Below are 11,144 nucleotides of genomic sequence, written 5' to 3'. Positions count from 1 at the left end.
ATCTGCTTTGATAGTCTGCAGGGCAGAGCATTTCAGAGGCCCTCCACACTCTTAATTTGTATTTATTTTCAAACTGAAAGAAAAAAGCTACATGATCGTCTCATTCAATACTCAAAAAGCCTTTGACAAAAAGCCAACACTCGTTCATTATAAAAGTCTTGGAGAGATCAGGAATACAGGCACATACTTAAACACAATTAAGGCAATTTACAGCAAGCCAACAGCCAGCATCAAATTAAATGGAGAGAAACTTAAAGCAAATCCACTAAAGTCAGGGACAAGACAAGGCTGTCCATTTTCTCCATATGTATTCTACATAGTACTTAAATTTTTAGCTAGAGCATTAAGACAACTAAAGGAGATCAAGGGGGTATAAATTGAAAAGAAAGAAGCCAAAGTATCACTATTTGCAGTTGATATGATGCTATACATAACTGACCCCAAAAATTCTACCATAGAATTTCTACAGCTGATAGACACTTCAGCAAAGTGGCTAGATATAAAAAACAAAATAACTCAAAAAAAAATCAGTAACTGTCCTATATACAAAAGATAAATGGGATGAGAAAGAAATGAGGGAAACAACATCTTTCACAATAGTCACAAATATAAAATATCTTGGTGTAACTCTAACTAATCAAGTGAAAGACCTGTATGACAAGAACTTCAAATCTTTGAAAAAAAGAAACGGAAGACAATATCAGAAGATGGGAAGAGCTCCCATGCTCATAGATCGGTAAGATTAACATAGTAATTTGTATTTATTTGAAGCCAAGTTTAACTCTCATGCACTTGTCTTTTGCCTTTCGTCATACTTTTCCTATTTTAGCATAATTTGGCCTACAGTACATTGTGTGTATCTCAAAACTCAGATAAAGAAGACAGAATTATGGCCTGGGACTAGGGACGCATTCCCCAGCTGGCACCTAGTGCTAATTCAGCACCGGCTACCTGTCAGAACCTGGTTTGTGCATATAATGTGTTAATATCCATTTAGCACCTCACATCAACCCTATAGACAGCCATTATCACCCTTTCACGGCTGAGGAAATTGAGGCAGCCTCTCTAATGAGGGAAATAACCAGAATGACAAACGTGATAAAGATGATACGAGGCCAAGCATGTGCAAACCCGGTACAATACCCTGAGGGGTGTGATGTGCTAAAGAAATGACAACTCTCATTTTATTTTGATTTTGGAAACCCTGTTTTCAATGGTAGCTCAACTGAGTTCCTCCAGTGTCCTCATGAACTTGGGTCTACCACAAATGCCTTCTCACTTATGTTCTGGGATGAAATTTTTATTGGGATTTTTTTAATTACTTCAGACGCAGTTGTGGGGGATAACAGAGAGTCCCCAGGAAAGTTTCATCCAGTTTTGCCCCATGACATTAAGATGAAACTACAGTGCAGCCTTGCCTTGCTCAATGTTCCACTGCTGCAACAAGCTGCCGTGACCAAGGCAGTTCTTATAAAGGAGAGCATTTCATCGGGGCTGGTTTGCAGTTCAGAGACTTAGTCCATGATCGTCATGGCGGGAAGCATGGCAGCATGCAGGCAGACATGCTGGAAAATAGCTGAGAGTTCTATACCTGGATCCACAGCCTGCAGGAAGAAGACACTGGGCCTGGCTTGAGCATTTGAAGCCCCAAACCCTACTCCACACACTTCCTCCAACAAGGCCACATGTTCTAATCCTTTCAAATAGTGGCGCTCCCTAAAGAGCCTGTGGGGGCCATTGTCATTCAAACCACCACAGGCCTCATACACACAATACTGATACTGAGAGAGCCAGCATACCTCAATGTTGGACTACTCATCGTATGTGTTTTTAGTTTTACACATCTTTGTCTTGTCTTCAGAGCCCTGTACTGACTGCCCCAGTCAAGACAACCATGCAGCAAGGATCCCTTGTGTCCAACCATGCCTCCTTCCTTCCCAGCACCACTGTCCTTGGCAACTAGCCACCGACTCTCTGTTTCTAAACTGTTGTCCTTTCAAGAACGTTATTTGAATGGGCTAATCTAGTACGTCACTTTCAGAGAGTGTAACTGAGTGACAACAAGCTGCAAATATTCTTCATAGCTATGGTTTGTTCCTTGGTCTTGACTGTTGACTTGCTTGAACTGAGAAGTGCCCCTGGGTACACGTGTGCAGGTGTTTTCAGAGACAATGAAGCTCTGCCCGAGTGAGTGGTACTATCCAGAAGCTGGGATCTGGGTAGAAGAAACTGGGAAAGAAGAGAGCTCAGGAGCACAGAGCTAGCTTTCTCTCTCTCTCTCTCTCTCTCTCTCTCTCTCTCTCTCTCTCTCTCCCCTCTTCTCACTACCACCCCCCTCTTCTCACTACCACCCCCCTCACCTCTTCTTCTCTGGTATCTGGTTGTCATAATATGGAATGCTCTGATTTCTCACACCCTCTCTGCCATGATGGATTGGAGTCTCTGAAGCTTTCAGCAGAACTCCCCCCACCCTGATTCCTGCTCTACATTCTTTTCCTTGGATATTTATCACAGCAACACAAGTGTGACTGAGCCAGTAGAGCTCTGATATTCGTGCAGTTCACTCTTCATTTAACCCTTGAGTCACTGCAGGTTACCTGAGCTACTGTTGGGTTTTACCTAAAACTTCTTTGGGTATTTAAGTACAATTTTTAATGAGCTTAATTTTCATGCATCTGAGATAATATAGGTGTGATTGGGGTTTCACATGTTGGTTGTGAGGTTAGTTGATGAAGAGGCAGACAAACTCATTTCCAGAATGGTGTACCATTTCATGTACTTACCAACAACGAATAAGGGGTCCAGTTTCTTCACATCCTCGCTAGTGTTCAGAACGTTCACTCACTGTTTTCCGTTTGAGCCATCCTGATACATGTATGATGCTTGGCTTGAATAGGGCTGAGTGTGTGGAAATGGGAAATGTTAAGAGCATAGAAACATAATCTGACTTTGGTATTTAGAGGTGAGGTCTTTGGGGAAAGATAAGGATTAGATCGGTCTCCAGGGTAAAGCCACCATGACTGAGCCGTGATGGCTTTATAAGCATAGAGAACAGACAAGCACATACTCACAAATGGCCCTGACACTTGCCACATGATGTACCACTTAAGGACTCTTGTCAACAAAGGCCGTCAGCACCAACCCCGCCACCCTGCCTCTCCAGAATCGCGAACCACAATAAGCCACTTTTCTTTGTTCAGTTGCTGTTGGGCATGCAATCATTGTGCAAGTGGCAACTGGAAAGGAATTTAGATTTGTGAATTCAGTGCAAATCGACCAGAAGTGTAATCTACCGGAAGTGTAATCTACCGGAAGTGTAATCTGTGCCTGTTGGCCAGCTGCATCTCACCCTCACAAGAAAGTTTTCATCTCTTCCCACTTTTATAATTGGATAATTGATTTCTTCACTGGTTTTTGGTTTGGTTTGGTTTGGTTTGGTTGGTCCACTTTTTTTTGTTGTTGTTTTGTTTTGTTTTGTTTTGTTTTGTTTTTGAGACACCATCTCCAGGTATTTGAAGATAACCTTGAACTTCTGATCCTTCTTCCTCCACCTGATATCTGGGGTAATGGACACAAACCATCATGTCTGGTTTATGTGGCTGAGGGAAGTGAACACAGGACTTTGAGGACGCTGAGAGCACCCGACCCGCTGAGCTACAGTCCCTGTTCCGTCACCATTGATTTCAGTTTCCTATTCCAGGTCCCAATCATTTGTCAGATGAAAATTCAACAGTCTCTTCCAGTCAAATGCTCACCTTTTCCAGTCATAGTGGTTCATCTCATCCCAGCACTCAGGAAGCAGAGGCAAGTAGAGTTCTGTGAGTTCGAGGCCAACCTGGTCTATGTAGTGAATTTCAGGACAGCCAGAGCTATGTGCTGAGACCATGTCTTAAAAAAAAAAAATTTTTTTAAATAAAAAAAAAAGTTCACTTTCTCAGCCTCCTTGTGTAACGTCTTTCAGGACAGGAGATTTAATTTGGTGAAACCCACCCACTTCTCCTTTTTAATATTTACTTCTTTTATGTATATGGAAATTTTGCCTGAATGCATGTCTGTGCACTGTGTGCATGCAATGCCCAAAGAGGCCAGAAGAGGGCATCAGATACCTTGAAAACTGGAGTTGCAGGTGACTGAGGGCCACCATGTGGGTGCTGAGAACCAAACCTGGGTCCTCTGGAAGAGCAGCAAAGGCGCTTAATTGTGGAGCCGTCTCTCCAGCCCCAGATTCCTGTAGTTCTGTTGGTTGTTTTTCTGGCTAGTTGACTTGTCTGTTCTTTCGCTTCTCTTAAGTTTCAGGGATTCCAATCTATCTCCTTACGCAGCTAGCCTCCTTGATAAACTTAGCCTTTCCTGTGCTTCTGTGCATATAATATATTTTTTATTTACAGAAGAGAGCAGGAACACAGCCCTCAGCTACCAACAATAATGCAGCCAAGTTTCCCGAACTAGGAAAAATTACACGGATCAGCATAGCCCAAACGCAATGGCTAAGTCACCCTGGGACTCCACCTTCTTGATAGCCACACCTCCCCCGTCAGGAATGTATATATGGATAGTATTCCTTCACGTATCTTCTGCAGTGCTAGCCTGATGGTCTCGAACTGCCTTAGTCGTGCTTACCTTGAAATGTCCTCATCTCTCCTTCAATTTTAAAGGGCAGCTGTGCTGGAGATAGCATTCTTGGCGGGCAGCTGTTTGCTTTCGAGCCTTGAAGTGGCTCTCCTGGCTCATGCAGCTTCTGTCGGGGAACTGATGTTGTACAGGTGTATTTACCTTTGTACGTGAATTGGCATTTCCCGTCACAGTTTTGTTGTTGTTGTTGTTAATGAATTCATTTTCTGGACATGGATGTCTTTCCTGCATGTATGTCTGTGCACATTTTACAGCACTTGCATAGGCCAGAAGAGGGCACTGGGTCCGCTGGAGCGGGAGTTACAAATGGTTATGAGCTACCATGTTGGTGCTGGGAATCAAGCCTGGATTCTCTGGAAGAGCAGCCAGTGGTCGTCTTTTTTAAATTTATTTATTTAACAAGCTTTACAGCGCATACTGAGCAGTTATCCCTCTGTTCTAATCCTCTAATCACATCTGGCTAGCTCCCAGCCAAAATCCCCAAGATACTTCATTTCATGACCATCTCTGCTCCAACAGTTTTCTCGTTCTCTCCCGGACCTCTCTCTGTGACTGAATGCCCTACTTCCTCTCACTTTCTCTGCATCCCCTGGCTGTCAGGAAGACCAGCCCCCATTCTCTTCCCTACTCAGTCATTGGCTGTTCAGCTCTTTATTGATGTGTCAGGGGAAAAATTGGGCAGCAATGGCTACACAGCCTTGAGACAGAAGACTCTCGGAATAAGAATTGCAACCAGATATGGGGACACTGACATCAGCAATCGAATAATACAAGGACGATCTTCACATAAAGCCTAATAACATTGTGCCACTTGCTAATAGCATCTCCACTTGGTTCAGGAGTGGCTGAGCCATGCAGCTCTGCAAAGCAGATACAGAGGGGTTCTTCCTATTTGGAAGTGATGCTTCAGTTAACAGCAGCTCTGCCAATCACCCATTTTGGTTAAGGCCCATCTCAAGGCCGCTCTACATAGACCTGGATGGATGCTGAGATTTCCCTGTCATGTCATAACCCAAGGGTAGCAAACTTGTAGTCCTTGAGCATGATGAACATACATTTATAGAGCAATTTTCTTCTCATCTGTGATTTCTGATTTCGTAAAAAATTGATCTCCCAGTCAAGTGGTAACACACACCTTCAATGCCAGAACTCAAGAGACAGAGGCAGGTGGGTCGCTGTGAGTTCAAGGCCAGCCAGTCTACAGAGTGAGTTCCTGAAAAGTGGGCTGACGGAAGAAGCCTTCCCACAGCACTGACACGTGTAGGGCTTCTCCCCAGTGTGGACCCTCTGGGAGACACATAGAGGGGACTCACCCCATGTCTGGAGCCCCCTCATGTCCCTGCACGGATGCAGGGTACGTTTGGGAGGAACTCGTTGCAATGCCTGAGGGAGCCACTCCCATGGGCCACACATCTCACTGACAGATCTAAACAAATCCCACTGGAGGGTTGCAATTCTCGGGGGGGGGGGGGTGCTAAAGTGGGAAATAGAATTTCAAAAATGAGACAATGTTTAGAGGAAAAAAACACCATTTTTTTTTTTTTTTACTCCAGAAGGTTTTGTTTGATAGTTATGTTAATTCAACCTTCAGGTATTTTTTTTTAATGTAGAACACTCCGCATTTCCAAGTTGATGGTTTTGAGTCATAAACTAGACATCCTAGGCAACAAAACTAAGGACTATGAGACATAATTGAAAATTTAAAACACCTAAAAAAATAAAAAATATATATATAATCTATTATTAAAATCTAATATGCTATAATTATATAACTATATAATATCTATAATAGTATACATGTATATATGTATGTATATTGTGTGTGCTTAGGTATACATGTTTTTATATACTGTATATATTCTATAACACATATATGTTTTTTATGTGCAAACATGTGAAGGCACTATGGTAACATTTAACATTATTAGATTCCTAAGAAAGTTTGGTGACAAAGAGCTCTGTATACATACATGTAAATAGTTAATTAGGAATTATGAATCCATTTATTAGATTCTGATTGTCATGAATCACATCAGATGTGTAGTTCAATAAAAATTCTTTTCTAAAAAAAAAGAAAAGAAAATTTAAAACACCTAAATAAATGACAAAATTTCTCATTTAGTAGAAAACAGAGAGTTTGAGAGATTTTTTTCAAAGTTGAAAATAAGAATCCTAAAAATTTAGCAACAATTAAAAAAAAAACCTTTGAATGTGTAGGACTGAAGAGAAATTCTGAGGAATCTAACATTTCTCAACCTGCTCCTTTCCTGCTCCTTTCCTGCTCCTTTCTTTATCTGACCTTGTCTCTTTCTCCTTTTTCATCACTCTCTTTCCTAGTATTCCTCAACTAGAACAGAAGTCTTTTCTTTATTTACCTGTTTTCATGTGACTGGTTGGCTTGCCTGCTTGGATTTTTGTGCACAACCTGCACGTGGTGCCCACAGAGACCCGAAGTGAGCCTCAGATCCCCTGGGACTGAAGTTATAGATGGTGCTAAGCCATCATGCTTGCCCGCTTCCGCTGACCTACGCAGACCTGTGTCCGTGAGGTCTGGGGTCGGAGAACCTGAAAGAACGCGGTGGACTGCAGTCTAATGTGGTAGACAGCCTTGCTTCAGTTTCAGGGCACTCTGTACGTGAACATAACAAGTAAATCAATGACCCCAGGAAGTTTGTTTGCGCTCAGAGAAGCTTGTAGATAAAGATCAGTAAGCACAGACTCAGTGTTAACAGAGCAGCCCATTCCCAGAACTTTCTCAGAATAGGCCAATTAAAAGACAGCTGTCTGGTATGTGCTATAGATTATATCTGAGAAAGCAAGGCAGAAGGCCATATCCAGATTCAGGATACACTGACCAGTTTCAGTTCTATAGCTGTGATCTGAAATGCAACAAGAATAAACATGTCTTATAAACCGAATATAAATGTTTGTCGCAGGGGGCCTGAAATCACTTCCAAGAACGATCCAGGGAACAAAATGTACCTGAGGTAAAAGGCCCTCTGTCTTTTTTCCTGAGCTTCTCTCACAGTTCCCCGAGGCCTCGTTCACCATGAGTCATTCTTTTGGCCATTTTCCGACAATGTGGGTGCTGGAAACCAAACCTGGGTCATCTGGAAGAGCGGCCCATGCTCTTAACTGCTGAGTCGTCTTTCCGGCCCCTAGAATAAAATCTTTTATCAAAGAAAAAGATTTTTTTTTCTGTCTCTTTTAAGATAAAGCCTAGAGGGAACAGATCATGACACCATCCACATCCTACGGACGAAAGCCGGGCTAAAAGCTTTGATGGAGCTCCCAGAGTCACACCAGGACTCTCTGGGACTTGTTAAAGAATTCCACCTCATCCTATTGACCTACAAACCAGAACCTTCTCACTTGTATTAATTAACTAAAGTCTCCATTTCGTGAGCATGTCCCTCTCTGCTCATTAGCTCTTAATAAGGGAGGACTGCAACACAGGTCCACATACCAAGCCCCTGCCGCTACCTTTTTGCATTTTCTTAGCTCTCTCACACTCTCTCTGTCTCTCACACACACACAGAGAGACACACAGTAGAGATGTGAGTTTTTTCAACATTGTTTGTTTTTACTAAAAGTGTAAAAACACACTTTACTAAGTGTGTTCTAGCTTGATGTGATTCTGCTGCGTGCTCTTGGTTTGTGGGGCGTTTTCCCAATGATTGATGAGGACGGACCCCGCCCATCGTGAGTGGTGGCATGCCAGGGCAGGTGGTCCTGGGATTTACAAGCAGTTGAGCAAGCCATGAGGAGCAAACCAGAGAGCAGCGTTTGTTCCTTCACGGTCTTTACCTCAGGTCCTGTCCCCCCTCCCCCAGGGCTCCTTCTTGAATTCTCCTGCCCTGGCCCCCTCAGTGATGGAGTGTGATGTGGATTTCTAAGATGACATAAAGCCTTCCTTTCCAATTGCTAATGGTGTTTATCACAGAAATCAAAACAAAACTAGGACAACACCCAAGGTTGACCTCTGGCCTTCATATATACATGCATACCCACAAGTACATGAGCACACACACGTACACATATATACACACACAGAGGAAACCTGTAGTATTAAAAAATTCCCACTAGAGAGAGTCTTTAAGTATCTCATTGTATAACTAAATGATGTTGAAAGTACGGTAAACAATACTCGTGTTTTCTGAATAAAAAGCAGATACACAGTACCACGCAATTGTGGCTCCTATTTGGGCCACAATGGCTCATTTCCTTTTCTCACTGGAAAATAAAAAATAAAATTTTATTGTGTCCACAAGAGCGATGGAATCCTGATTTCCCACAAGTCAGCGTTGTTTCTACCCGTCACAAATATTTGACACATGGGAAAGGGTTATAAATATAAATATAAAGGGATGCCGTCTTGGGCCGGGCGCATGGTTCAGCTGGTAAAGCGTTTGCTACAGAGCGTGAAGACCTGAATCCAGATCCCCAGAACCCACACAAGAGAAAACATCTTAATGCAGACCTGGTGACACAGGTCTATAAACCCGGCTTGGGGCGGCGGAGATAGACAGATCCTCCAGGTGCAGTGAAAGACTGTGTTTTAAAACTTAAGGCAGATGGGCAGGAGAATGGCGCAGTGGTTAAGGGCACTGACTGTTCTTGCAGAGAGCCGGGGCTCCGTTCCCAGAACCCATGTGGTAGCCCTTAACTCTCTGTAACTCCAGTTCCAGAGGCTCCCAACGCCCTCTTCTGGCCTCTGCAGGCACTGCATGTATAATGTTGCACAGACAGACATGCAGGCAAAACGCTCATGCACAGAAAATAAAAATTAGCAAAACTTTTTCTAAAAATTAAGGTAGAGAATGACCGATGTCTACCTCTGTACATGTGCACACACATGCATATGTACATACATTGCACACACACACACACACACACACACACACACACACACACACACAAAGGATACTGAATTTTGTTATCCTATCCTGATTTCTTCGGTAATGTGGCTGTCCATTTATTTTCCTGAACCAGACTGATAGGACAAATTAAGTTATCAGTCAAAAATAACAGCTGCAATAGTTTGGTCATTAAAGAGCAATCTTCCCTAAGTTAAATTGAAGTTCTGACTACAAAATCAAACTAGCTAAACTAAAATTAAAAATAATAAATCGTTCCAAATAATTGTAAACATCAAAGAAAGCATTAAATTACATATATTATACACACACACACACACACACACACACACACACACTCATAGTGGAAACCATACAGCCAGTCTGTTTACAGAGTGATTTTGGAGGTTGTTAAGTTGACTGCTTGTGTCTTTAGAGCCTATACATTTTGATTATTATGTCAAACACAGAAAGAAAAGCAAAGATTTCTTACAAAGTGACCCAGACCAGGATGGATAATTTTAACATGATCCCAACTCTTCTTCCTTATTGGTTTTAGCAACTATGTTTAGCTTTCTGTCACAAGCTACAGTCATCTGGGCAGAGGGAACCACAAATGAGAAAATGCCCCCTTCAAATTGGCCTGTAGGCAAGTCTGTGGGCCATTCCTTAGTTAATGACTGGTTTAGGAGGGCCTGGCCCTCTGTGGGTATTTCCAGTCCTGGGCAGGTCTCAGGAAGCAAGCTGGTACTGTTCCTCTGTGGTCTCCCCTCCAGTTCCTGCCTGAGTCCCTGCCCCAGCTTCCCTCAATAATGTAGTATAGACTGTGAGCTGAAATAAAACTTTACTCAGCCTCATCCTTATCAGATCCTAGGAATGAGCTTTCTTAGCACCAAAGGACAAATAAAACAACATTTGGCCTCCACGTGTACAAAATATAATGTCTGGCCTACAAGCGGTCCTGTGAGATGAACTTATGGCGGGAAAGCCGCACATAGATGAAAGGATTCTACGAGGCTGACTATTAGACATCTGTGGCTGTGCGGAGTGACAATGTTGCTAATTCAGAGTTAAAACAATCTAGGGCTAGCTTTGGTCCTTTAGTAGTATTCATCGCCCACCTCTGCATCACAACATGTCTTCAACTATGAGGTAAAGCCTTTGGGATGCATGGAAACCTCTGCCTTCCACCAACCCAACTCCCAAGAACGTCATCAAACGGCGTCTGAGACCTGTGAGAGAGAGCCCGCCTGTAACCTACCTACCTGTTGTCTCACCAACACATTTGAAAAGAATGACTCACAACTTTCTTCTGTTCTTCTGCTTTCTTCTGCTTCTGCTTCATGTAACTATTCCCACAGTGGGGCATGTTACTCCAGACAGCCTGAACCCATGTTCTCAGGCCTTGGTGAGAGTTCTGTGACCACACTGTTTCACGATCCATGGGCCCCAAAGGAACCCAGCCCAGAATCCAGCTTCTTTTTTTTTTTTAACCTATTTTCTCAGCATCGTTTGCACCAAAATGAATTTTAAAAGCAGACTGATCTAGGTGGGTGCCCAGCAGGGTGATTCAGATAGTTAAGAAATCCTGATGTCCTGGGCCCTGGTGGTATTTCAGAGCTTACAGACAATGGCGCCCAAATGAGCTCAATTACA

The 11,144-nt window shown here is 42.9% G+C and overlaps 1 long non-coding RNA gene across 1 annotated transcript; it reads right to left on the bottom strand.

Annotated features, from left to right (window-relative positions):
- Positions 1–903: 903 nt before the first annotated feature.
- Positions 904–7,782, bottom strand: LOC132646734 (uncharacterized). Its single transcript, XR_009584984.1, has 3 exons — positions 7,615–7,782; positions 2,784–2,898; positions 904–1,604 (listed from the first exon to the last, which is right to left on the bottom strand). It is a non-coding gene; the product is annotated as an uncharacterized LOC132646734 (long non-coding RNA).
- Positions 7,783–11,144: the final 3,362 nt, after the last annotated feature.

This window comes from Meriones unguiculatus, chromosome 12 (assembly GCF_030254825.1).
Source record: "Meriones unguiculatus strain TT.TT164.6M chromosome 12, Bangor_MerUng_6.1, whole genome shotgun sequence".
Classification (NCBI taxonomy): domain Eukaryota; kingdom Metazoa; phylum Chordata; class Mammalia; order Rodentia; family Muridae; genus Meriones; species Meriones unguiculatus.
Note: the sequence above shows the minus strand (reverse complement) of the source record. Positions and strands in the feature narration are given on the sequence as shown.